The sequence below is a fragment of the Dermacentor silvarum genome, chromosome 5 (genome assembly GCF_013339745.2).
Source record: "Dermacentor silvarum isolate Dsil-2018 chromosome 5, BIME_Dsil_1.4, whole genome shotgun sequence".
Taxonomy (NCBI): Eukaryota; Metazoa; Arthropoda; class Arachnida; order Ixodida; family Ixodidae; genus Dermacentor; species Dermacentor silvarum.
Genome location: NC_051158.1, coordinates 129,357,494 through 129,381,541, shown reverse-complemented (window position 1 = coordinate 129,381,541; position 24,048 = coordinate 129,357,494). Strand labels below are relative to the sequence as shown.

The 24,048-nt window shown below is 46.8% G+C and overlaps 1 long non-coding RNA gene across 1 annotated transcript in view; it reads left to right on the top strand.

The window, feature by feature from the left end:
- LOC119453758 (uncharacterized) overlaps positions 1–21,605 on the top strand; it is a 49,538-nt gene extending 27,933 nt beyond the window's left edge. The window contains exon 3 of the long non-coding RNA XR_005192423.2: positions 21,408–21,605. This is a non-coding gene — a long non-coding RNA (uncharacterized LOC119453758). The remainder of the gene's footprint in view (positions 1–21,407) is intronic.
- Positions 21,606–24,048: the final 2,443 nt, after the last annotated feature.

Sequence of the window (24,048 nt, the reverse complement as noted above, 5' to 3'; positions counted from 1 at the left end):
ATTGGGTTCTTTTTACTTGGCAGAGCTTACCTAGTGCCTTGGGCCTTACTACTCAGTTCAATTGGAGATTCTGAGATCAGCCTGGTTTGGTTCATTCTAATCTATGTTGTCTCATCCCTGTTCTAAGTGCATATTGTTTGCAAGCACCAGCTCGAGTGGTATGATTGTTACCCTTACTGCGTCTACGTTTGCCTGTGTCTTTTGAGTAATGTTACTCTTTCTCTCTTCAAAAGAGATAAATCCTAGACCTCACTAACCTATGGTGGCTGAACTTTACCCTACGTAACACTTCTACACTGCACTGTGCAAGGATCGGCAGAGAGTATGAAATCTATTGCATTTCTTGTTTCTCCAGCAGGGCTTTTCCAGGTGCACTTCCTGTTGCCACGCTTCCTGAGGACGTATTTATCATTCAGAGACTATTCCTTTCCGCAAATTCTACTAACATCTCTCCTTAAGCGTTCCTATAATAGATGCCGTAGTTTCCAATTTCTTGTTAAGCAGCCCGTTTCCCCCACTTTTGCACTGAAGTCACCATGACTACGGTATACTGAGCGTGCAGCTTTCTCATCACTGATTCGATATCTTCATAAAACTTATATACACTCTTAGTTAAATACCGTATAATGTCCGGCACATATGCGGTATTTTTCGTTCCAGCGTAAAGTACTGCATATAAACGGACTTTCGAGCAATATTATGCGTGACAATGGCTGCGGCGGCAGGCTAGGCCCGCTATATGCGGCCGCGAGCGGACGCAACGCTTATATGCAGCCTTGCAAATTTGGCGCGCAAAAAGCGCGCCGAAGCGTTGAGAGAGCGTTACAAAACAAAAGCTGTAAGGAGCAGTGAGGGTTATGCTTTGAGGGAGAAAGTAAAGCGAAATGCAAAAGGAGAGAACGAAGAGAAACAAGTCGACGCCTCCGCTTTGCTTTGATGGCGGAGGAGAAGGAAAGGCTGCGCCGACCGGACCGGGAAGGAGCGAGAACATGGCGTATGGCGGCGTGCGAGGCGATTGTTTTCGGCGGTAATTATCGTCATATCTTTGTACCGGCGACGTTATGCGACTGTGTTCGTGTTGTGAAGTGATCTGGCCGCGTCGGTGAACGCTCTCGGTGATGTCAGTGATGTTCAAATGCACCGTTGTTTCCGGAAATTGCAAAAAAGCAGTGCAACTTCGACAACTCGTGTGAGTACGACGGCCACACTGGCGATCAGCGGCGGCGGGCCGCCATGTGCGCTGGATCGGCGGGCCCAGGAGTGCGTGCTGTAGAGCTGCGAACCTGTGCCTATTTGGTAGGTCGATTTTTGTTTCCTCTACACTACGCTTACTAAATGCTTGATTTCTACCATTGCATTATTGTGAGCCAACAGATAACGAATGTCAGTGATTTAAATATCTGAACGTGTAGTACTAATGCGAACACGCTTTTTATAAGTTTTGGTGTGTGAAGTAGTTATAACTGCAGGCGTAGCTCCGTTTAGTTTTCCCCCTAATGTATGATTGCAGGCGATTTTTTTTTCTTGCGTAGTCAGGTGTCCATTTGTTGAAACTTCATGCGCGAATTTTCGTTAGGGCTTGCGTTTTATAACGGCGCTGGTAATCGCGTGTAGCGTTCTAACCATGAAATGTGCCTTTTTAAAAATTCCTTTCGTGGGCTTTGCGTGATTAATTCATTGCATTTCGTAGTTGCAGTTCGTCAAACGACGGTTTATTTTGAAAAAAAATTTCTGGTGTGTTACGCACTTTCCTCTGTGTAGTGTGTCGGTTTGCGTAGATTTCTGGCTTTCCTGTTTAATGCGTTCCAGTTCACAAAATTCAAAGCCCAATTTAGCACGAAGCTTGCGTGACGCGACCGTAATCAAATAACTCCGACGACGCAGCAGCTCCGAAGTGACGGTTTGCACTAGCCGCAGGATTTGCCACAATATTACTTGGAGATAAGCAGTACACTCGTTACTTTCGAAGGGCCGAAGTTCTATGCAACTGGCAAAATTTCAACAACGCAACATGTCACGTCGATTGTAGCAAATTCAAGTTTTATAGCAGACGGAAAAATCTGGTTTTGAGTACTTGCGTCGTTCCATAATGCCACACATCATTTTGTGAGATCAAAGCGCTGCATGCATAGCTAAAGAAACTATGAAAGAAGCAAAAGAACATTACAAGTTGGACATTTTGCTTTTGTGTGGTGATTGCTATATTGTGTTGATTTGCGACTATGAAGTACGCACTAGCCCCAAAATAGGCCTTAATAAGACCTTTCTTATGAGCTTATGCTTCTCGAGTTATCAAATTTCTGCATTTTCTTTTTATTCTCGCTTAACTGAATTTTTTTTCTATACAGGAATAAAGTGGGACGTCAACAATAATAAGAACGCCACCCATGAAAGCAGAACCCCGGGCTCTCTATTGGAACTTTAGAGTGGTAAGCGAAAATCAGGCCAAAAATGGCTGTTCACTGCAGTGCGGAAATATATGCTTATGATGAAGCACACGAAGAAAAAGCTCATATTTTGCCAGCTCAAAAGTGGGCGGGGCTCAGAAAGATACAAGTGTTTACAATATTTCTTGCACGCGGAGAACATTGAAGCACTTACACGAGCTGTAATATCACTAGAGATAGACACACATTCGAGAGCATCTCACTAATTTCTGCTGATTCAGAACAGTGGTAAGTCTCTGAGTTTAGGCCAGTGTAAATGCAAGTACAACTGAATTCCAGTAAGTGTAAGGGACATAAATGAGTGCCCCTGAGAGCCAGCTGACAATGTGGGCCTATTAATAATTACCTGCAAGTGGGAGGAAATATGACTGTGAATAAACCAGAAGCCCAAGCACATTGAGTTGATTCGAAGAGGCCAAGTATAAGTGAAATGTGTTTGTACATAACGTGAAGAATGCAACTGAATGTATGTTTCTCTCTTTAGTTGCTTGCCAGAGCATTATGTGTTTGCGTCTATTGTCATGGCTTGATTACTTTGTTTACACTGTGTATGCACTCATTATATTCAGATTAATTAGGGATGGACTTTAGTGCTAATAATGCGAGTGAAATTTCAAATACAATGCTGTAAATTCAAAGGTCAGACACATTCGCATGTCGTTCACAATCTCTTATGAGTTATTCACATGTGAAGTGTGTGATATGGAATGTTCAGCTTTCTGTAGTAAATCATGGACACCTAGTTTTATAATGCTGACACGTGCTCTTGGAGAAAGGAGGTAGAAAGATAGGAAGACAGGCAGGTTCACCGGCATAAATACGAGTGAATGTGCTGAGCAAGGGGTATAAAGGGAATGAAAGGCAACAGGAGAGCCTAGATTTAAATAGAAAGGAAGAGAATGTGTGCACATCAGTGCAATGCTGTGCACTACAGCAACAACCCACATGTCAAGTAGCAGGGCAATGCAAGGGTGTTCAACACAGTCTGAACAATTATTCTCTCCGCCAACAAGATGCAATTCAGTGCAGTCAAGTGTGGTTTTTAAGCCACACCAAAATGAGGGCAGTCAAATAAAAGACCCCGGATCATTATCTCGCAGTCCTCAGAAGTTTATGGTTAACATTGAGATCTGTTTCTTGCAAGATCACTACTATATTGGCCTCGAACAACTATTGAACAAACATAGCCCTAAGAGGGCCAAGGTGATGCAGTTTTTGGAATCATCTAACATTGAGTGGCATTTCTTTTTCCTTCCAGGTACGACGGTCACCTGGAGGCCCAGGAGTCATCAGGACAAATAACTCTGAATATATATAATGATATCTAATGTGTTTGTGATGACGGAGCAATTATGTCAAAATGAAACACATATTTAAAAATGTTTTTTTCTCTTGTTAGCAATGTATTCATAAAAACTTCACTTGGATCTCTCTGCATTCACCCAACCACTGCGGCATGTATACAGAGTGTGCTCCGCAAGACAAGATTTTTTAGGTTGCTTGGCTCCCAAAAGAGTTCTTCAATTCAAATACGTACAAGGTGTGTGTTCGAAAAGAAACCAAACTTTTGCTTTAACATCTTTATTGCTTATTGTACAACATTTTATGCATGGCCCCTAACAAAGTAGTCCCCTCTTCTGGCAATACATTGTTCCTATCATCTCATCCATTTTTTGAAAGCCTCCTGGAACACTTTTTCTGGGATGGCGCGTAGGTCTCGTGTCGCATTGTTTTGAAAATTATTTATGGGTTGGAAAGGACGTCATTTCAATGTGATTTTAAGTTCGGGAAACAGGAAAAAGGCTTCTTGGGCTAGGTCTGGAAAGTACGGTGGATGGGGCACGAGAGTGTGATGTTTTGCTAGATAGCCGCAGACAAGGAGAGACGCGTGAACTAGGTCATTGTCATGTTGCAACAATTAAGTCTGGGTTTCCCACAATTCAGGCTTCCTACTGGACACAGCATCCCACAAACGCGCTAGAATTCCTTGGTAGACCGCCTTGTTTACCGTCTCACCACGTGGTACAAATTCCTGATGGACTATATCTTTCCAGTCGGAAACCACCACCATTACCTTGATTTTTTTGCTGACTCTTGCGTGCTTTCTTGGACGAGAAGACTGTTCGCCCACCCACTGCGACGACTGCACTTTTGTTTCAATATCAGAGCCATAAACCCACGTCTCATTGCCTGTTGTGATGTTACAGAAGTTTTCATTATCTCTGCCAGTGGCATGCAGTTCCCGGCTTATTTCAACACAGGTGTTTCTGATCGACAGTCAACAAACGCGGCACGAATTTTGCACTGACACGATGCATCTCAAGTTTGTCATTCACAATAGGATGCCATGATCCTATGCTGATGCCCACTTCGTCAGCTAGTTCTCAAACAGCTAAACGACGATTTCCACGAATCACAGCACGCACTCTCTCGACATGGTCATCATCTGTTAATGTGGAAGGTCGTCCAGGCTTGGTATCGTCACCAACCGACATTCTGCCTTGTTCAAATGCTTAAACTACTCATAGCACTGAGTGCGACTCATACAGGTTTCCCCATATGCTTGGTTGGGCAATTGAAATGTCTCTGTGAAAATTTTGCCAAGTTTGTAGCAAAATTTCACACGCACACGTTCTTCTACATCCTCTTTCGTTGTTACTTTGGCACTAATCGAACAAACAGCTTGTACACGTGCGCACTTCGGCGGCAGTAGCTCACCAACCAATGGTCAGAGCAAAACGCGGTAAATGGCAGTTTGTTGTCTAAACCCGCTGCTACATGCGTTCAGTAGCCGCAGCGTGCTCTTTGCCGGTTTGCGTGCTATTTCAAAAGTTTGGTTTCTTTTTGAACAGACCTTGTACATGCAGCGCTTTCATTCTTTCTTTTTTTCATTCTAGTCATGGATAGCTATTTTTCATTAAAGCTGGGAGCACTTAGCTGTCTAAATTCCTCATTAGATAACTTATCTATAGAAAGTGTGGCCTTACAGTAAGTTTAGTACATATGTGTGTTCTGTTCCTCATGTTGTAGTTATCTGCTATTTATGTAGTTTTGGTTATGAACAAAACTTTCTTTAATGAACAAGAAAACGGTAAACTGAGAGGCCCAACTCTTGTTGGTCGCAACTGCAGGAAGTACGTGCAAGTTAATGCGTTATGCTTGTTTCACATTTTAAAAGCTGCAGGCACTAACACTGCCTATCTGCTTTTGTATTTCCTGTAGCAGTGTGGCTTTTATTTGTTACTGTCAGAGCTGGGTATATAAGTCCCCATTCTGTGTTGAAAACCTACAGTGAAACTATGCTGGACACTTTTCACTTTGTTGTGTTGTAAATAAATCATTCTCTTTTGAAAAATATGTTCTTTGTCTGTGTCTGCATGAACGTACGTGTCTGCCATAATGTAGAGCATGCTTTCAGATGGCGTACACAAATGAAATGGGCATTCCACAAAAAGCATACTTAACGTTGTAGGAGAAAAACGTGTGCTTTTAATAAATGTGCATATAGGGCGCAGTTGATATAACGAAGGCAGAGGCACTCATCTAATGTGCACGACACCTAAATCCCAATTCTATCTCTCCGTGATAATTAGGTATGCTAGCGGGCAGTCCATCTCACCTGCTTGCAACCACTTCATGGCACACCTTCCTTTGCCGGACACAGCACAATAGTGCGTGCCCACTTAATACAGCGCGTGCACTTTATTGCAGTCTGCACGCTGCTTTCTTTTTCTGTTTTGAGATAACTAAAAGTAGTTTGTGCATGAATGCGGCTCGTCTTGCACACGGAGAGTCACTTGCATTCCAGATAGCAGAGAGTGCTCATTGCGTGGTGCTGATCACACAAACGCAGCGCAAGATACAATGGGCAAATTGCGGTTATTCCACGTTCATTTTGCGTCGAAGCCATCGACTTGCAAGGGTAAGAATGGAGCCGTTGTAAGCTTCGACACGCCGGCAAAATCCCGCCTTGTTATGCGAAATTTCAAACAGCTGATTCGTTCACTTTCAACGACCGTCGCCGCAGTAACATTAACTACAACGGAACAGCATAATAAGACCGGTTCGAGAGCATTCTTCTTGATACTACCAAAAGCTATATATGTCAGTCTTTCGGACAGGGCATCCCTGTTGAGGCCAGCGGAGGTGAATGGAAATATTTGTCGGTTCAGCAAACTTAGACGGGCCGGTAATATCCGCCCGCTTATTCGACGTCTCCGAATATCGGAGCCGTATTGTCGTTATACCGTCGAGGCAGCGCAACAGCACGGATCAGTTTTAACTGAACCTTCTGAACGAGGTTAAAAGTTTCTCAGACAAAGCCGAGTTCCCGGTTAAACAGTGACTGCAGCCGCATCATAGCGAATAAAGAGAAAATATTAATGAACTACATTTGCCTGGCGAAGCAGTTTTTCTTTTCGTGCCGCCCCCCATGCTCCGTAATCCTACCCCATTTAGCCTTTCCGCCCCACATGACAGCTGTTGAAAGCGCTATTCGTATACTGATACTCATTTAAATACATATACTGTCACCAACCACCTAAGCATCGGTAAAAGCTACACAAACTATGTGTATATCACGCACGATCGCCGACGGTGAACGATCGACATAAAACGACAGCCTCGGAAACACAAATGAATCTACAAATAGCTGTGCAAGTCCTCCATGACAGCATAGTGATGTGGAGTAGTGGTTAGCGTGTTTGGTTCTCACGCGGTGTACCCGGGTTCGATTCCCAGTGTTCTCATGTTTGTGTGATGTGCGTTGCCATGCTTGTGTTGTGTGTTATAGATTTCGTATAATGTGGTTCTATGCAATGTCCATGAAACAGCCCGCAAAACCGCTATGGACGGCACCTGTCTCTAAATAATAATTTTTTCTTAAAAATACCCAATGGGCCGCATAATTTTGAGCCGCATAAGATGTGAGGCGCTTAGTAAGCCGGACAGATTTTATCTGAAATACCGCATAAGAATTTGGGGTTATGCGTGACGTCCACCAAGCGGCCCTACTATGGGCCGTTTAAATGCAGGCCGCATAGGCAAGAGCCGCATAAAATAGGCCGTATACGCAGTAGGCCGCTTACAGTGAGCCATTTATAAGCGTCGAAATTTTGATCTACTTTCCGCCCTATATGCGTTGTTTTAAGCCGGTATATGCTAAGAGTGTATCTTCGTCATCGTTACTGGAGGGTGGGACGTATGCTTGTACTACCTTTATTCCATACCTCATATTCAACTTTATTACTATGACTGCACTCGTTTGAGCAATCAGAGGAGTCACCAAGACGATCCGGACCTGCGAGTCTTGGATAATTTCCAGTGGCAAGTTCGGAGAGCCACGCGAGGTGCCGACGGACGGTTTGCCCAGGAGTTTCATAACAATGAATTTGGACACAGTAGCCGAGTGTTTGATACACTGTGGTTCGACACGAACATGCCTACGCTTAGCTCCACGCGCGACTGCGAAAAGCGAGAGAGTGCGGTGCGGATCTTACGAGAATTGTTTCCCGACGAAGCTAGGTGGGGCCGCCAGCTTCGCTGTTTGCCAGTCTTCGCGCCTCTAGTGAGTGAGTGAGTGAACTTTAGTTGGTCCACAATAGACGCGAGTAAACTTGACGTCACCTGGCTAGGCCTACTCGAGGACCATCAGGTCAAACCTGACCGGTCCTCTCGCGGGCCCTCTTGACTGCCAGTATTTGAGAGGTCTGATCCTGGGCCTTAATAAGCGTCATGATTTCCTCTTGGGAGAAAGTGCGAAACTGCCCCATTTTTTGCCTAATGGTTTGGAAAAGTAATTGTAAAAGAGTCACCTCATTCTGCGAAAAATACTGTCCCATATCATCGCAACACTTCGGCTTACGCCAGCGCATGTCCACAGAACTCGATTTGCTAACGCAGAAAGAAATTATATTACAGTGTTCTGAAGAAGAAAAGTGACCGCTAGGCGTCTCTGTGGACTTGTCCACGGCTTTCGGTAGAATAAGTCAACGACCCTTGTTTGCTACATTAGAATATTGCTACGGAACAGTATTTGCCTTGACGAAGAGGCAAGCAGTGTGAAGACGACGACGAAGATTAGAGGCTACTGCGGGCTGTGGCTTCTTGGCCAAGTGCGGCGCATTTCTTTGTATATATACTTGTACATAGCTTTTCGTCTGCGTCTTGCTACGTAACAAATCTGGTGGAGGTGGACGTTCCCTGTACCTCGTCACGGAGCTTCGCAGTGGACGGTACGTCGAGCCTTCCGTCATGGCTCCCGGCGACGACAGCTCGACTCAGCCGGCTCCGACACCTGCTGCCACTTCGACGACCTACATCGCTCTCCCCGCTTCCCGCGATCCTGGCGTATTCTCGGGCAAAGATGGGGAAGACGTCGACGACTGGATCAGCCTGTACGAACTAGTCAGCCGCAATAACCGGTGGGACCCTACTATCATGCTCGCCAACGCACTCTTTTACCTCGGTGGCACACCTCGAGTTTGGTTTCGGACACACGAAGATGAGATCACCCGTTGGGATTCGCTTAAACAAAAGCTCCGAGACTTGTTCGGCAACCCCTACGGTCACCAACTTGCCGCGCAGAGGGCGTTATCCGGCCGTGTGCAGACGTCCAGAGAGCCCTACGTCACGTACATTCAGGACGTCTTGGCTCTGTGCCGCAAAGTTGACGCACACATGACTGAGCCAGACAAGGTTTCCCACATCCTCAAAGGCATTGCCGATGACGCCTTCAACTTGCTCGTATTCAACAACGTGGCGACGGTCGATGCAGTTACAAAAGAGTGTCGCCGCCTGGAACTCGCTAAAAGCCGACGTATTGACCAGCAGTTTGCCCGTCTGCCCAACACCCCAGCGACATCTTCCTGTGCCGACTCTAATCGTCCCAACAACACTGGTGATGTTACCAGGATCGTCCGGCGTGAAATTAAGGCCGCCTATCCGGCTGCCTTCGACTCCAGTTTCTCCAACGCACCTGCAATCATGGTTTCCCTGATCCAGGCAGTTGTCCGCCAGGAGTTCGTGAACATGGGCCTTCACACCGTCTGCTCGGCCCATCGCCCTGATACCCACCCGGCTTCTTCCATTCCGCCCCATCCCACATCTTATTACCCACCACGTTTCCGCAACCCATCTGAATGGCGCACTGCTGACGACAAGCCTATTTGTTTTCACTGCCGTCGAATCGGGCACACTTCTCGCCACTGTCGCAGTCGCTGGAGTTACCACACCCAGTCCAAATAAACTGCCTACTCCCGCCCAGGTGACCCTTCTCGTCTCTATGCCGCGCGCTCTGATAATGCCGCCACTGATTCTCCTGCGCTGACCCGCCCCTATTCTCGTTCGCCTTCGCCCCAACGACGACAATCTCGCTCTCCTCAGCCCCGTCGCTCCTATTCGCCGACTCCCTTCGGATGCCGCTCCCAGCCGGAAAACTAGACTATGCAGCGACTCGAGGTGACGCTGCATTGCTCCCTACGCCGCCAAATCCTCTACTGACGTTGCTCACTCATCTGAACCTTCTTGACGTGCAAGTCGACGGTGTTTCTGTATCTGCTCTTATAGACACTGGGGCGCATGTATCCGTAATCAGCACTGACCTTCGTAACCGGCTGAAGAAAGTACTCGCACCTACCCACGCCTCCGTTCGCCGATATGTCCTCCGAGGCGGCATTCTGTACCGAAGGAACTTCCTCCCTGATGGATCTGATCTTCTTCTTGTCGTGCCAAAGCATCTACGACGGACTGTGCTCTTTGAGATGCATGACGCAGCTGCTGCAGGACATCTTGGGGTAACCCGCACATACGACCGCGTCCAGCGCCGCTTCTATTAGCCTGGTCTCGCTCGCTCCGTCCGACGCTATGTTGCTGCCTGTGATCCCAGCCAGCGTCGGCAAACACCTCAGGTGCTAACTGCCGATCATATCCAGCCGATCACCGTCCCTGTGGAACCGTTCTTTCGTGTTGGATTAGACCTCCTCGGCCCCTTTCCCACGGCATCTTCGGGGAACAAATGGGTAGCTGTCGCAACTGATTACGCCACCCGATACGCTATCACGCGGGCTCTCCCTACCAGTTGCGCCACTGACGTCGCGGACTTTCTCTTGCGTGACATTATCTTGGTTCATGGCGCCCCGCGACAGCTGCTTACTGACCGTGGTCGCAACTTCCTGTCGAAAGTTATCGCCGACATTGTGCGTTCCTGCTCCACTCAACACAAGCTGACTATCTCATACCATCCTCAAACCAATGGCCTGACGGAGCGGTTAAACCGTACCCTTACCGATATGCTGTAGAGGTACGTTTCCAAGGACTACCACGACTGGGACATTGCCCTTCCTTACGTCACATTTGCGTACAATTCTTCCCGGCACGACACCGCCGGATTTTTTTCCATTTTATTTACTGTACGGTCGCGAACCGACCTTGCCCCTTGATACGGCACTTCCTCCTGCTGCGATCTCAACAAGCGAGTATGCGCACGACGCCATCGCCCTCGCCGACCATGCACGCCAGCTTGACCGTACTCGACTGACGGCCTCGCAAACCACTCAGCAGCGTGAGCACAACGCCCGCCACCGTGACGTACAGTTTTCGCCTGGTGCGCTCGTGCTCCTATGGTCGCCCTCTCGTCACGTCGGACTTTCAGGGAAGCTCCTTTCGCGATACACAGGGCCCTACCGCGTGCTGCGCCAGGTGACGCCTGTGCCGTACGAAATTGAACCTGTGAGTTCGACCTCGCCGTCTACTCTGGCATCTAGTGATGTCGTGCACGTCAGTAGGCTCAAGGCCTACTACACTGCTTCCGAGTCCGGCCTTTAATTGCTCCGGGACGGCGCTTTTGCCGCCGGGGGTAGTGCTACGGCACAGTATTTCCGATGAAGAAGAGGCGAGCAGTGTAAAGACGACGACGAAGATTAGAGGCTACTGTGGGCTGTGGCTTCTTGGCCATGGGCGGCGCAATTCTTTGTAAATATACTTGTACATATCTTTTCGTCTGCGTCTTCTATGGGTTTTGTCGCCCCCTGCCACTTTCTCTTCATCAATCATACTCAAAATTGGAAACAGGCAGTAGAAATCCCAAATAAGCTTTCCTTTTTAGACGATATTGGCGAAAGGGTCCCCCAGGGGAGCATATAAGGACCGATATTGTTTAACGTATGTATAAATAATGCTGTAAAAACAATGCCCAGTTGGGTATTTTTGCCGATGACTCAAGCATATTCGTCCAAGCACACGATGTTCAGGAGCTCTCTCGCCTAGCAAACTCAACACTTCAAAATATGCACAATTAGAGTATAGCAAATTCGCTTCAAATCAATACCCAAAAAACTATATAAGCTTTATTTACACCTTGTCAAAAACAGTTAACCATTCACTTGATCCATACCTAGGGCATAAAGAAATAGCTCTTGTGAGTGAGGTTAAAACACTAGGAGTTATCTTCACCGAACACTTCAGCAGGGATCCTCATGTACAGCGTGTGCGTGCACTTCTAAAACGAGCGTGTGGTGTGCTTTCTAGGCTTCGTCATGTTCAGACGGACAAGATTAAATTACTGCTTTATAACGCTCTCTTTTCAACTCATAAAAACTACTGCTCTCTTATATGGGGAACAACCTCATGTAGGAACATTCAGAAATGTGTACTCTGCAGAAAAGGCACTGGGTCATATAGCGAATGTAGTACAGGATGCGCATACAAAGGACCTGTTTTAAAATATTATATACTTCCTTTTCAACTAGTGTATGACTTTACTATTAAAATAGAAGAGTCTTAAGCAAAACGAAACACTCTTGCTTGCATTATATGCCTTAGCACAACCATCCGACATAACTTACAAAAATAAATTATGAAGTTTTAATTACCAAAACCACGATTTGATTATGAGGCACGCCGTAGTGGGGGACTCCGGAAAATTTGGAGCAACTGGGTTTCTTAAGGTACACCTAAATCTAAGTACACGGGTGTTTTTTGCATTTCGCCCCATCGGAATGCGGCCTCCGTGGCCGGGATTCAATCCTGCGACCTCGTGCTTAGCAGCCCAAAAACATAGCCACTAAGCAACCACGGTGGGCCCGACATACCTTATGCACTCAGAGATGGAAGCCTTTGGTTGGCTCCCTTTTCAAGAGCTTGTCATGAAAGGAACAGGTTGAAATCGCGCATATACATATAGAGTGTTCTTTGACTTGTATGATCAGACTATTATACCGAATTGAAATACTTACGTTGTAGGTAGTAGGTAGTAAACTTTATTGACGTCCTGAAGTAGTCACCCCCCGTTTTCATTGAGGGAGGACCGCGGGCCGATCCCACGTCGGGACGGGAAGGCCAAACCTCACCGCCGCATCGTGGGCCTTCTGGACTGCCTTGAGCTGATGGAACCACTCATGACTCCTGATCAGTAAATAAAATGTGCCATGCGAGATCCCTTGACCCGTGTGGTGCTGTACAGAGCGGGACTCCCAGAGCATATGGTTAAAATCACTGTATCCGCCGCAGTCGGGACACGAAGGCGAGACCTCCGCGAAACGACCATAGATCTAGAGGCTGGGATACGAGTGCGTTTGTAATAACCTAAGCGTAACCGATTGAGGCCGTGATTGGTTTCGGTGGGGCAACGGAAATGCCCTGCGAGCAAGTTCATAATGCTTTGTGACTTCGTTAAAGGTGGAGAGTATGTCCCTAAAGCCGTCGCGGGCCCCGCCCGGTGCACCGGCCTCAGATAGCCCGGCGCGGCAAGCGAGACCTCGCGCCCGAGCATGGGCCAATTCGTTGGCGTTGACAAGCCCCCCTACTTTCGACCCTACATGGGCCGGGAACCAGGTGATGGTGTGATGAACAAGGACTATTCCTTCGAGTATCTTGGCGACTTCCTTACAGACGGCCCCAGATGCGAATGCTCTGGTTGCCGATCTCGACTCTGTGTATACTTCCGTTGTGCTTGGATCTAACAGCGCTAATGCTCGCGCTAGCTGTTCTGCCTTACCGGGCGACGAGGTAATGATTGATGCGGCCGAAAGTACCCGGCCCTTGGTGTCAACGGAGACGACCGCAAAGCGGGAGGTGCTGCTAGCGGAACGCTCGTATTGAGCGGCATCGACTAAACATGCGTCCGACACGTGTGCGTGTGCGTGTGTCAGGAGTGCAGGAGCCCTAGCCAACCTTCTACCTGTATTGTGTTGTGGGTGTACGTTCCTCGGCAGTGAAGAAACCTTAATGTAAGATCTCGTGTGATTTGGCAGCTGCGTGTTGCGTTCCATCGCAAAAATGGGATTGATGTTGACGCCTTCAAGGATTTTTCGCCCCACGATAGTGGACGAAAGTTTAGCAAGCTGCGCCGTCTGCTGCGCTTCAATGACTTCCTCTAGGGTGTTGTGAATACCTAGGCTCATGAGGCTCTCGGTGTTAGTACGCATCGGGAGGCCAAGGACCCTCTTTATGCTCTTGCGAATGAGCATGTTTAGTTTGGTTCTCTCGTGAACTTGCCATTTGCGCATAGGTGCAACGTAGTTTACATGACTCATTAGGCACGCGTGGTAAATCCTGAGAAGGTTGTCTTCTTTGAGCCCTCCTCTATCGTTGGATACCCTGCAGATTAGTCTAATTACTCCCTCCACGTGCGAGGTTAGTCTGTTGATTGTGCGACCGTTGTGCCCGGTGGCCTCGATAATCATGCCTAAAACCCAGATAGAGTCAACTCTTGGGATCGTTTGCCCAGTTGCCGTTTGTAGTTTGATATTCATCGCGTCTAAGGGCTTCCAATTTTTCGGTTTGGGACCCCTTTTAGTTGGGCGATACAGGAGAAGTTCAGATTTGGACCTCGAGAGTCCCATTTTCTGTATGTGACTAACAACGCAGTCGACTGAGTCTTGTAGAGACCGTTCGACTTGTCCGTCCGAACCGCCAGTGCCCCAGACGGTGATGTCGTCAGCGTAAATGGCGCTTCGGATACCGCCTAGATGTTCTAGCTCGGTCGCGAGCTCTCACATGGCAATATTGAAAAGGAGCGCGGAAACAACCGACCCCTGTGGCGTGCCAACGGGACCAAGCTCGTAAAGCTCTGATTTGAGATCGCCGAGTTTGATGGTGGCCTTCCTATCTTTAAGGAAGGAGCTAACAAAGCTGTGAAACTTCTCTCCGAGGTTGAGGCGTGACATGGAGTCCATAATGTGATGGTGGGCTACGTTGTCAAAGGCCTTTTCGAGGTCAACCCCAGAACGGCCCTGATGTCTCTAGTATCCCGTTCTAATACGGTGTGCCTAATGAGCAGCATGACGTGCTGCGTAGATAGCTGTGGTTTCAAGCCAAACATGTTACTGGGAAACAACCCCTCGTCCTCGATGTGTTTAGAGATTCTGTCATTGATCACGTGCTCAACTACCTTCCCTAGACAGGATGTGAGGGATATGGGCCATAAGTTTTCTATCCCGGGGCTGCGGCCTGGTTTTGGGATGAGAATTACTGAGGCTATCTTCCGTTTGTCAGGGCAGACCCCAGACTCCCAAATGCGGTTCACCTCCTCAGTCATAATCTTTATCGAATTATCATCGAGATTGCGAAGCATTTTGTTCGTTAGTCCGTCGGGTCCTGGAGTTGACCTTTCGTTCAGGTTGAACAACGCATTTCGTACTTCTGCTTCTTCAAAGGGTTTGTCCAGCTCGGCTGCCGGTATTCCCTTATAGTTTCGATAATCTCTGGCAGGAGTAGCGGGCTCTCCGCCCAAGGATAAATACTTCCTGGCCAACGAGTCCGCAATCTGCGTCGTGGAACCTTTATTTCTTTCTGCGTGGAGAATCTTGTCCACCGCACGACTCTGATTGGACTTGGACTTGTCCTCATGAAGTAAATTCCTGCGGAGGTTCCATTTCCCTCCAATTCTCCCCTGTCCGTCCATCATGTTGCAAACCTCGTCCCAATGCTGTTTGTCTGGTGTTTGGCAGTATTCGGCAATCTCTCGGTTCAATTCCGCGATGCGTTTGCGCAGCCTCCGATTAAGTTTTCGGGTTTTCCACCTGGAAAGTAGAGATTCTTTGGCCTCTATGAGATGAGCTAACTTCCTATCCATTTTGTCTACCACAACGTTGGTTTGGATGGACTTGGTGGCCGTTTCGACGTCGCAGATGGCCCGGGATAGCCATCCGTCAAAGTCGGACAGGCATTCGTCGCCAACTCTCCCCGATCTGATTTTACGAAAGAGATCCCAATCCGTGACAGTGAACGTTCTGGGGGGTTTGCCTTGTAATTGGATAGTCGTGCTGAGTATGCAGCGATCACTGCCCAAATCAATGCCGAGATTAACCGACGAAACTTCCCCCTCGGAGCCCACAAAAGTGAGATCCGGAGTGTAATCACGCGAGCATGACTTGCCTGTTCTGGTAGGAAAAGCTGGATCTGTGACCAACGTAAGATTGAGATCTGAAGCCGTTTGCCAGAGGTCGGCCCCCTTGGGCTCGGTACGAGGGTAACCCCACGCGTGATGTGGTGCATTGAAATCCCCGGCCACCACGATAGGTGCCCTCTATTTGTGTGTCATGGACACCGCTTTAGATGTAATTGTATGGAATCGGTGATGCCTACTAAAGCACTGCATGGGCTTGGGCTTACTCGAAGGCCCGAGCCCCGCCCGGCCCGTGGGCTGGGTCGGGCCGGTTAGTGCAGTTTCTTCAAGGGCTCGGGCACGGCATGGGCTTTTTGACCCGGGCCCGGGCCGGGCTCGGGTATTTCGACGCGGGATCGGGACGGGCTCGGACTTTCTGGTGGTGTATGTAACGTGCAGCGAGTTATCCTCACGCGTCTCGACCCTGAAAAACATGTTGCCCAGGCGCAGCTGGAAGCTAGCAGCGCTACTCCTGCGTACTTCCCTTTACTTCTTCCATCATATTTTGCGCTGTTTCAACAGAATGTAAAAATCCAGAAAGACTGAAGTCGCCTCAAACCAAAGGATACCATTGTATTCCTTACCTAAATCAATGTAATTAATGCTTTCAGCGCGGTGTAAGCGCTTTCGCGACTTGCTGATTATTCAAAGGCGAATCGGTAAAACGATGACTGGTGGGATAAGATAATTCGTCGCGCGGCTGAAATATGGCACTGCATCCATCCATGACTGCACGCATGTTCTCAACCAGCCGCCTAGCAGCAGCTCAATATGCTGCACCATGGAGGAACGAGAAGCATTCTTTCTCCATTTACTTCATCCATGCGCTGCGCCCACGACCTGTCGTGGCTGCGCTTCGACTAGAGTATACTACAATACGGTTGAGTGGGACGAGCGGCTGGGGTGGCGCATGCTTTGCAGTGAGGCACCCGATGTGGAAAAATACTGTGGCGGCGTGGCAATAGAAGTGGATTCGGCGGTATCAAAGTCGTGTCGTTGGAAACTGCCGGCGATACTGCTCGGCAGGGTCATTCGTACTACTTCGCGCGCTGGTGATAGCGTTCAGACCGCTCAAATTGTGTTCATATTGCATATTACATGTATTTATGCCTTAAGAATAAATTCCTTTCATTCTCTTCTTTATTTTTTTTTATGCCACTCGGTGGTCTTTTTCGGTCTCGGCCGGATTCGGGTCGGTTTCGAGCCGGGCTCGGGCCGGGCTCGGGCCTCAGGTAAAGTGGTGGCGGGCGGGACCGGGCAGGTAACGTAGATTATTTCCGGGCCCGGGTCCCACCATAAAACATTTGGTCGGGCTCGGGCGGCCGCCCTATGTAAAATCGGACCCGGGCCGGGCTCGGGCTGAAAAAATCGGCCCGTGCAGTGCTCTAATGCCTACCCTTCGGCGAACTATAGATGTGGAGTAGAAAGAAACCGTTTCTAAGGCCACCACTTGGAATAATTTCGACAAAGGAGTGATTCATCTTGAAACTGCAGCGCGCAGACAAGAAACGAGGACACTAAGGCGAAGGTGACAGACAAGCGCTGACTCGCAACTCAGATTATTTTTGGAGGAAAATTACACATATATATATATATATATATATATATATATATATATATATATATATATATATATATATATACGCAGTTCGACTAAAGTGAGCATATGCAAGAGCATGCGGAATAAAAACAAAAATATTAAAGACATTTTGAAAAATACATACACAGAACTGCTACGTATCTTAACAACATCAGGTGGCGCTCAAAAAGGCAAATTATTTGTCAGTTAGGGTTATAGATGGCTCACTTAAGCACATATCAGCACGCTTTTTGATATGGAAGGCCTCGGTTGTTTCGCGTGTTAGTTTGTCTCTATGAGTAAACAAAATCATGGTGTCAGAATAGACAGGTTTACAATGACAGCTTTTGCAATGGTTGGCTAGGTGTAAGTGGTTATCTTTGTCGAGTGAATTTTGATGCTCTTTTAGACGAGTATTAACACATCGGCCGGTCTGGCCTATGTAAACTTTACCGCAAGTTAGTGGCAACATGTATACTACACCAACTTGGCATTTTACGAGCTTGGAATTTTCTTTTATGGCGCAGACAAACCTATTCTTGTTAGTTTTATCAAGCTTTTTAGACACCGCTTGACATATTCGTTGCAGCTTGTCAGGGGCGCTGAAAACAACATCAACACCAAACCTGCTGGCAACGTTCTTTAGTCTGTGGGAAAAGCGATGGACATAGGGCACGACAGCAATGCGTTTTCTCTGCGTGTTATCTCTGCTTCTAGACTGCCCTGGTTCGACATTTTTTATTAGCCTAATAATTTTTTCAGCTGCTCTACAAATAATGTGATCTGGGAATCCTACCGATTTCAGTCTTGCGATTTGATGTGAAAATGCCAGGTTCATTGTCTGAAAGCACGATTTGAACAAAGAGGCCCTAAGGCACGACACTGCTATTTCACTTTTGACAATTTTAGAATGGCCTGAGCTGTAGTGAAGAATTGGGTTTACTGATCTAGGGTTATACATCCAGCAAGTGTGTTCAGATTGTAGTTGCAGTGTTAGGTCGAGGAATTGCAATTCATTATGTTCTGCTACCTCATGGGTAAATTTGATGCTGAATCCACATTCTCGGAACACTTTCAAAACATTACTAACACTGCAGCCACATTCGGCTTTATCATATATAACTAAGTAATCACCGACAAATCGAAAAACCTTTTTAACTATACCTAGTAAGCCTTTGTGAATGTTTCCATCAACTCGGGCAAGTAAATATCACTGAGGATTGGGGCAACCTTCGAGCCAATACATACCCCAGAATTCTGCACATACATAGCACATTCCCATACGATAAATGTCGATTTAAGATAAAGATACAGAATTTCCCAAAAACTTTCAACGGATGTTCCACTATCGTTTCGAAACTTGACTTCATCATTGTCGTCACAAATGCACATCTTGACGCTTTTCATTAGTTCTGCGTGAGGAATCGAGTATTGTAAATCCTGTACACCGATACTGAAAGCGTCACAACCCCCTGGATTTTCTTCTCTTAAAATTGAAACAACCACTTCAAAATTATGAATACCGAACGGGTCACAAACCTTAAGTGTTGAAAGCTGTTTCTGAATAAAGCATGTTATCTGTTGTTGCCACGTGTTTCTCTCAGTCACAATGGCTCGAAATGGTTCACACTGCTTGTGCGTTTTAAAGAAAAGATCACTTCAAGATGTAAGCCTTTTGCTTTCTTAACTGAAGAAGACAAGCTTCGTGATTTACGTCATCATTTGAAATCTGCAAATATTTCTTTTATTTTCACTCAAATGTATTTTTCTATCTCTTGTTTTGCAAAGTAATGGGGTAAGCACCCAGTCAAGCTGCAGCTTAGCCCCTTGTTGTGCATGTCCTCGCATCCTTGTTTTTGTACAGGAGAAATGGTGAAATAAATATTGGCTTAACTGTGAAATTGACTTGACAGAGCAAAACTAGTTTTGAAGAACGACATAAGGAACATGGATGAAAATAAATGGCAGGCCAAAGTGCGCAAATATGTGTACCTGAAAAGCGGGAATGCGGAATGGAGGAAGATGGCAGGAAAGCTGGCTACCAAGTACAGGGTAATTTAGAGTGTAAACAGACAGCCAGGAGTCAAACAAAGGGAAGTAAGAGAAAGGGAAGTGGCAAATTGGAAGCAAGGGATGGGAACAGAAAACATCATGGATATTTCCGAAAGTCGCAAGATGTCAGAAGGTAAAGTCTGCATGATCACACAAATAGCAGTGCCGTGTGCCGTGCTGGCTGTATGAGGATAAGAACATAACGGTGCCAATTTGCATGAAAGGTTGAGGCCTGTGTTTGCTGCAAAAAAAAAAAAAGAAGCGCGGAAATGACTGAGCTCCATGTAATAAAATGCCAAGATACTCACCCAGCGAGACCCATAGCTTAAATGCGACAGGGCATACGTTATCGCAGCGCAAGCGATGGCGGTTGCTGTCGTAAATCGCACAGCCAAGGCCTGCGTCGCTGTCCTGTAGCCGTTTAAGTGGTAGCGCACCCGGCTAAACGCTATGCTCGTTTGGACGCGGAACGTTTGGGAGCACTGCAATCACGCCGCCAAAGCGGACTTCTCAAGTGGCATTTTTTTATTATTTCGCGGGCATCTGGGCAGTAAGCGGAAAAAAACTAATAACTAGTAGGTAGAAAGCTAGAAACTGTTTATACGAACGTTTTGAAAACCGTTCTAGAACTTTCTAATCGGCATTTTACCCAACTTCATTGCTTCAGAAGTTCGTTAATTATTCTTGACTAATGATGCAATTAAGCAGAATACATAAATAAATGTGACTTACTCCATACAATAGCCAGCGACATGCATTTGGTGGCGACGTCTTAGAGTGCATCGGCATACTTTTAAACTTTGGCTAAAATTAGCTGGGATATGCTGTATAAGGTGCAGAAATAGCGTGAAAATGCTAGGGCAGCAAGACAAAGCGATATCCAACCCATTTCACCACGGTGGAACGTGTCTGTCTCCATACGGAGAGCAAGCGCAAGAAATTTAGCCAACAAGAAGAGGAGCCCGAAAAATCTACGAGTGCGGCGGGATCGTGTAGCGCAGGGCCGTATCGGGCTCCACCAGTAGGCAGGGTCACTTCTTTAGCCTAGTGCCCAAACACACTCTGCAAAATACACGGGCCTACTACAAATAGGCAGTGAGCACGATTACTAAATCGGACTGTGAGACCAAAAAAATAAACACTAGCTTTACCATTGGTTAGGCTTGTTAATAGCTATAATGCGTGAATAAATGTAACCTGCGTATTTGGTAACGCTAGTTGTATACCATAGTGCCAGTGCAGTGTCTGCAGCCAAGACAAGACATTTCACGCACCTTACAAGGGCTTCGTATCTATACGACCCAACCAATTTTTTGTGCTAAAGACTACCGGCGGGACAAATAATACATACTTACAGCCGGTATTACAGTACATGCTGTAGACTAAAAAGTCTTCGACATAGAAAAAGTACGCAGGTACGCTCAAATGAATTATCTTCGTGACAATATATATCTGAATATTGTACCTGCAAGGCGGGCTATGGCAAAATGCGTCAGCATTTCAAGGCCAGATTTCAAGGAGTCTTCGACGCAGCAGCAAGCACGAGATAAATAACCTGTCAGCTATAATGACTGCGACTGCACTCTGTAACGTCTCGAGAACGGCCACGCGCATTTCCCCACTAGTATGGACTTAACCTCAACTATGTATGTTGCTTCAGATTTGACACCCCGTCTCTCACTACTAGCATTACATTAAAAATCAAAACAAATAAACTTGCCCTGAGAACGCACAAGCCTAAAATTACCATTCGTAACGTTTTTTCAGAAGCGAAGCCTTACAAGGTTCTTGATAAAACTTGATAATCTTGATAAATGCTTACTGGTATTTCTCATGCAGAGAATGTTGTCATGCGCGAGTATTCTACCTTCTTGAATATGACTATTTTGCTACAGTAGTAATTCAGATGAAGAATACCTTGTGTGATAATTCATTTTTTACTCAGGTGTCCTCCTCCTAAAGAAAATCCTTCAAATGGCAAAGGAGGGAAATGGCCTCATTGCTGTCCACCATCAAATAAAAAGGGGCTTGAAAGGGCTTCAGTAAAGCTTACACAGCTTTGTATTATTCAAGGCTATGTTGACGGCTACAATCAATGCTGCGGTGGGGGCACAAGTCGCAAACCAATCATTCGTTTTCTGTAGAAAAATAAACCTTGTCAACTAAAGCATGTGTGATTGCTCGACTGTAGAAAGAAAAAGTACGCTTTCAAGCACGTGCGTGAATGCTACAGCAATTTACACTGTACATCACTACAGGTTTATTCACCACTAGGTATTCTGGGCCCGAATTCACAAGAAAGTTCTAGCTTTAGAACTCGTGTGACCAGATGCAAGCCATTCTGTTGTTTGAAAACGAGTAATGTAGGTTACATTAGCTCTTTCTTCCTTATTTTCTTTCGTATTTTTTCTCCAAGGGCACGTTCTGTCGTTCTGTCATGCAAATAAGTCGCGAGGTGCGTTTCTCACACTATAAAATGTGTCAGTTGTTTTCACGCATCTCTCCTGTAAAACATACGGCACTTTCGACTATACTGAGAGAAAACGGCGAGATTCCGTTTATCATGCCGCGCGAATGCACACTGTCTGAAGAGGGGAAAAGGAACGACAGTGCAAAAGGCGGGATAGTGCAACGCCTGAAACAAAAGTCGCGGATGGGGTTTGCACAAGGCCCATGCTCAGTTTTCCCGCCGCCTTCCTCGATAAGCCAGGGTACACCATGGAGAAATACATAAAAGAAGAGCGGACACTCGCATAGAGCCAAGCGGCCGAATTGAGTTTAGCGCACCTAGCGGCTGATGGGAAAACCTGAACCACATTTGCGGGCTCGGTTTTGGGCACGCGTGTTTTGAACGCTAGCTGTTACGCGTTACGCCAGCTACGCTGGTAGTCGCGGTGCTTGTTTTTACTTCGACTGCTCAAATGCGCGCTCTCTTGGTGAGGAATCCTTTTTTTACTAAAATAAATGTGACTGTGAGCGATCGTTACAACCTCTATCGAATCTGTACCACGTGCCATATCATAAAGTACACGAAAGACGTCTTGTGAACTGAGGAAATGTTTATATTGCCCTATACAAATGGTCGTTCTGGGCTTTTGATGCGTTCATCTAATGCTGTGGCACCAGATAAGCAGCTGTAGTGCCAGTACCAAGCTCCACCGGAAGGCATCAGCTGAAAAAAGTGAATTACAAGCATGTGTCATTTCGGTATTTTGAACGTGTAGGAAAATTTACCTGTAGAGGGGAAAAGTGCGAAAGTGGTGAATGGGCGACATTACACTAAAACGATTCGGCCTTACACACATGACGTAGAAAATACACGACACACCCCAAATAATACCATACATAAAATGTGATGAAAACATCTGACTTCCAAGCACTCCCTATTGTTGCGCCCTATTTCCTGCACTTTAGGAGGACAACTGCAGAAGTGACTGCACGTTCCCAATAAACTTGACCTCAGCTGGTGCGATCGTACGTCATGTACACAGACGTGACCACAACAAAGGCTCCCCTTAGACCGTGCTAGACAATCGCAGAATGCTTTCTACTCGCACTCAAGATAATTGCGTGGGTGCAGAGCCTGTTTTAAGTCGTTCAGCAGCCGAAATTTTACAGTTGCAAGATCCTGGTTTTTGAGCTCCTGGGCGTTATCTTTTGTGTGTTCTGCCGGCGCAAGCAACACACTCCCGTGTTGCTCCCGTGTTAGGAGGTTGCGGGTTCGGCTCCCGCCGCCGACAAGTCCTTTTCGTCCACTTTCATTTCCCTTTTCTTCATTACTTCTACATCCCAATTTCAACTACACTTAATTTCCCCGATGCTTTCCTTGGCTTCGTTGTCTGTTGGCTTAATGTGGTTATGACTAATAAAAATCGAGCCCCTTGGTTCCCATTCTTCTTTCGCACACTCCCGTGTTATCACTCTCGACAAGCGCTCGTCGCGTTTTCGACAAGCGTGAGTATTGAAAGAAGGTATACGTTGTTGCGGGCCATAAGAAGCGTCAGAAACTTGTTGCACTAAGATTCAATACACGCCAAACGAACTGCTTACCACGGCCGAACTGTTTTTCGCTAACTGCGCTACAACGCTACGTGCGGCCACCGTGCCTCAAAATTATCTCAAAATGTCGCGAAATTAGTACGATTGAGTGCACGCGAAACTCTTTGCGTCACCACATCCCAACTGCTTTTCGCTAACTGCGTCACAACGCCAGCTGCGGCGAGCGTGCCCAAAACACACTAGAATAAGTTACAATAATGTTGGGGACCAAAGAAAGCGTCGCAAACATGTCTCAGTGCGTACCAATACACGTCAAACCAGCGGTTTTTCGCTAACACGGTCACATCGCTCAGTACAGTGCCGTATGGCTAAATTGGTTTAAACACAGCGGAGAATGTGAAAAAGATATCTCACTTTGTCATAATCCAATAGCTCAGTGGTCCTGTCTCGAATTGCAAAGGAACGCAAGGATACATTTCGCCTCCATTCCACCCGGTGAAAATGGATGTACAGCGGGACACTCCGTCCCATTCCGACACGTGCGGCAGCACAGCTTCGACCACTGGCAGTTGCCGGATTATCAATTG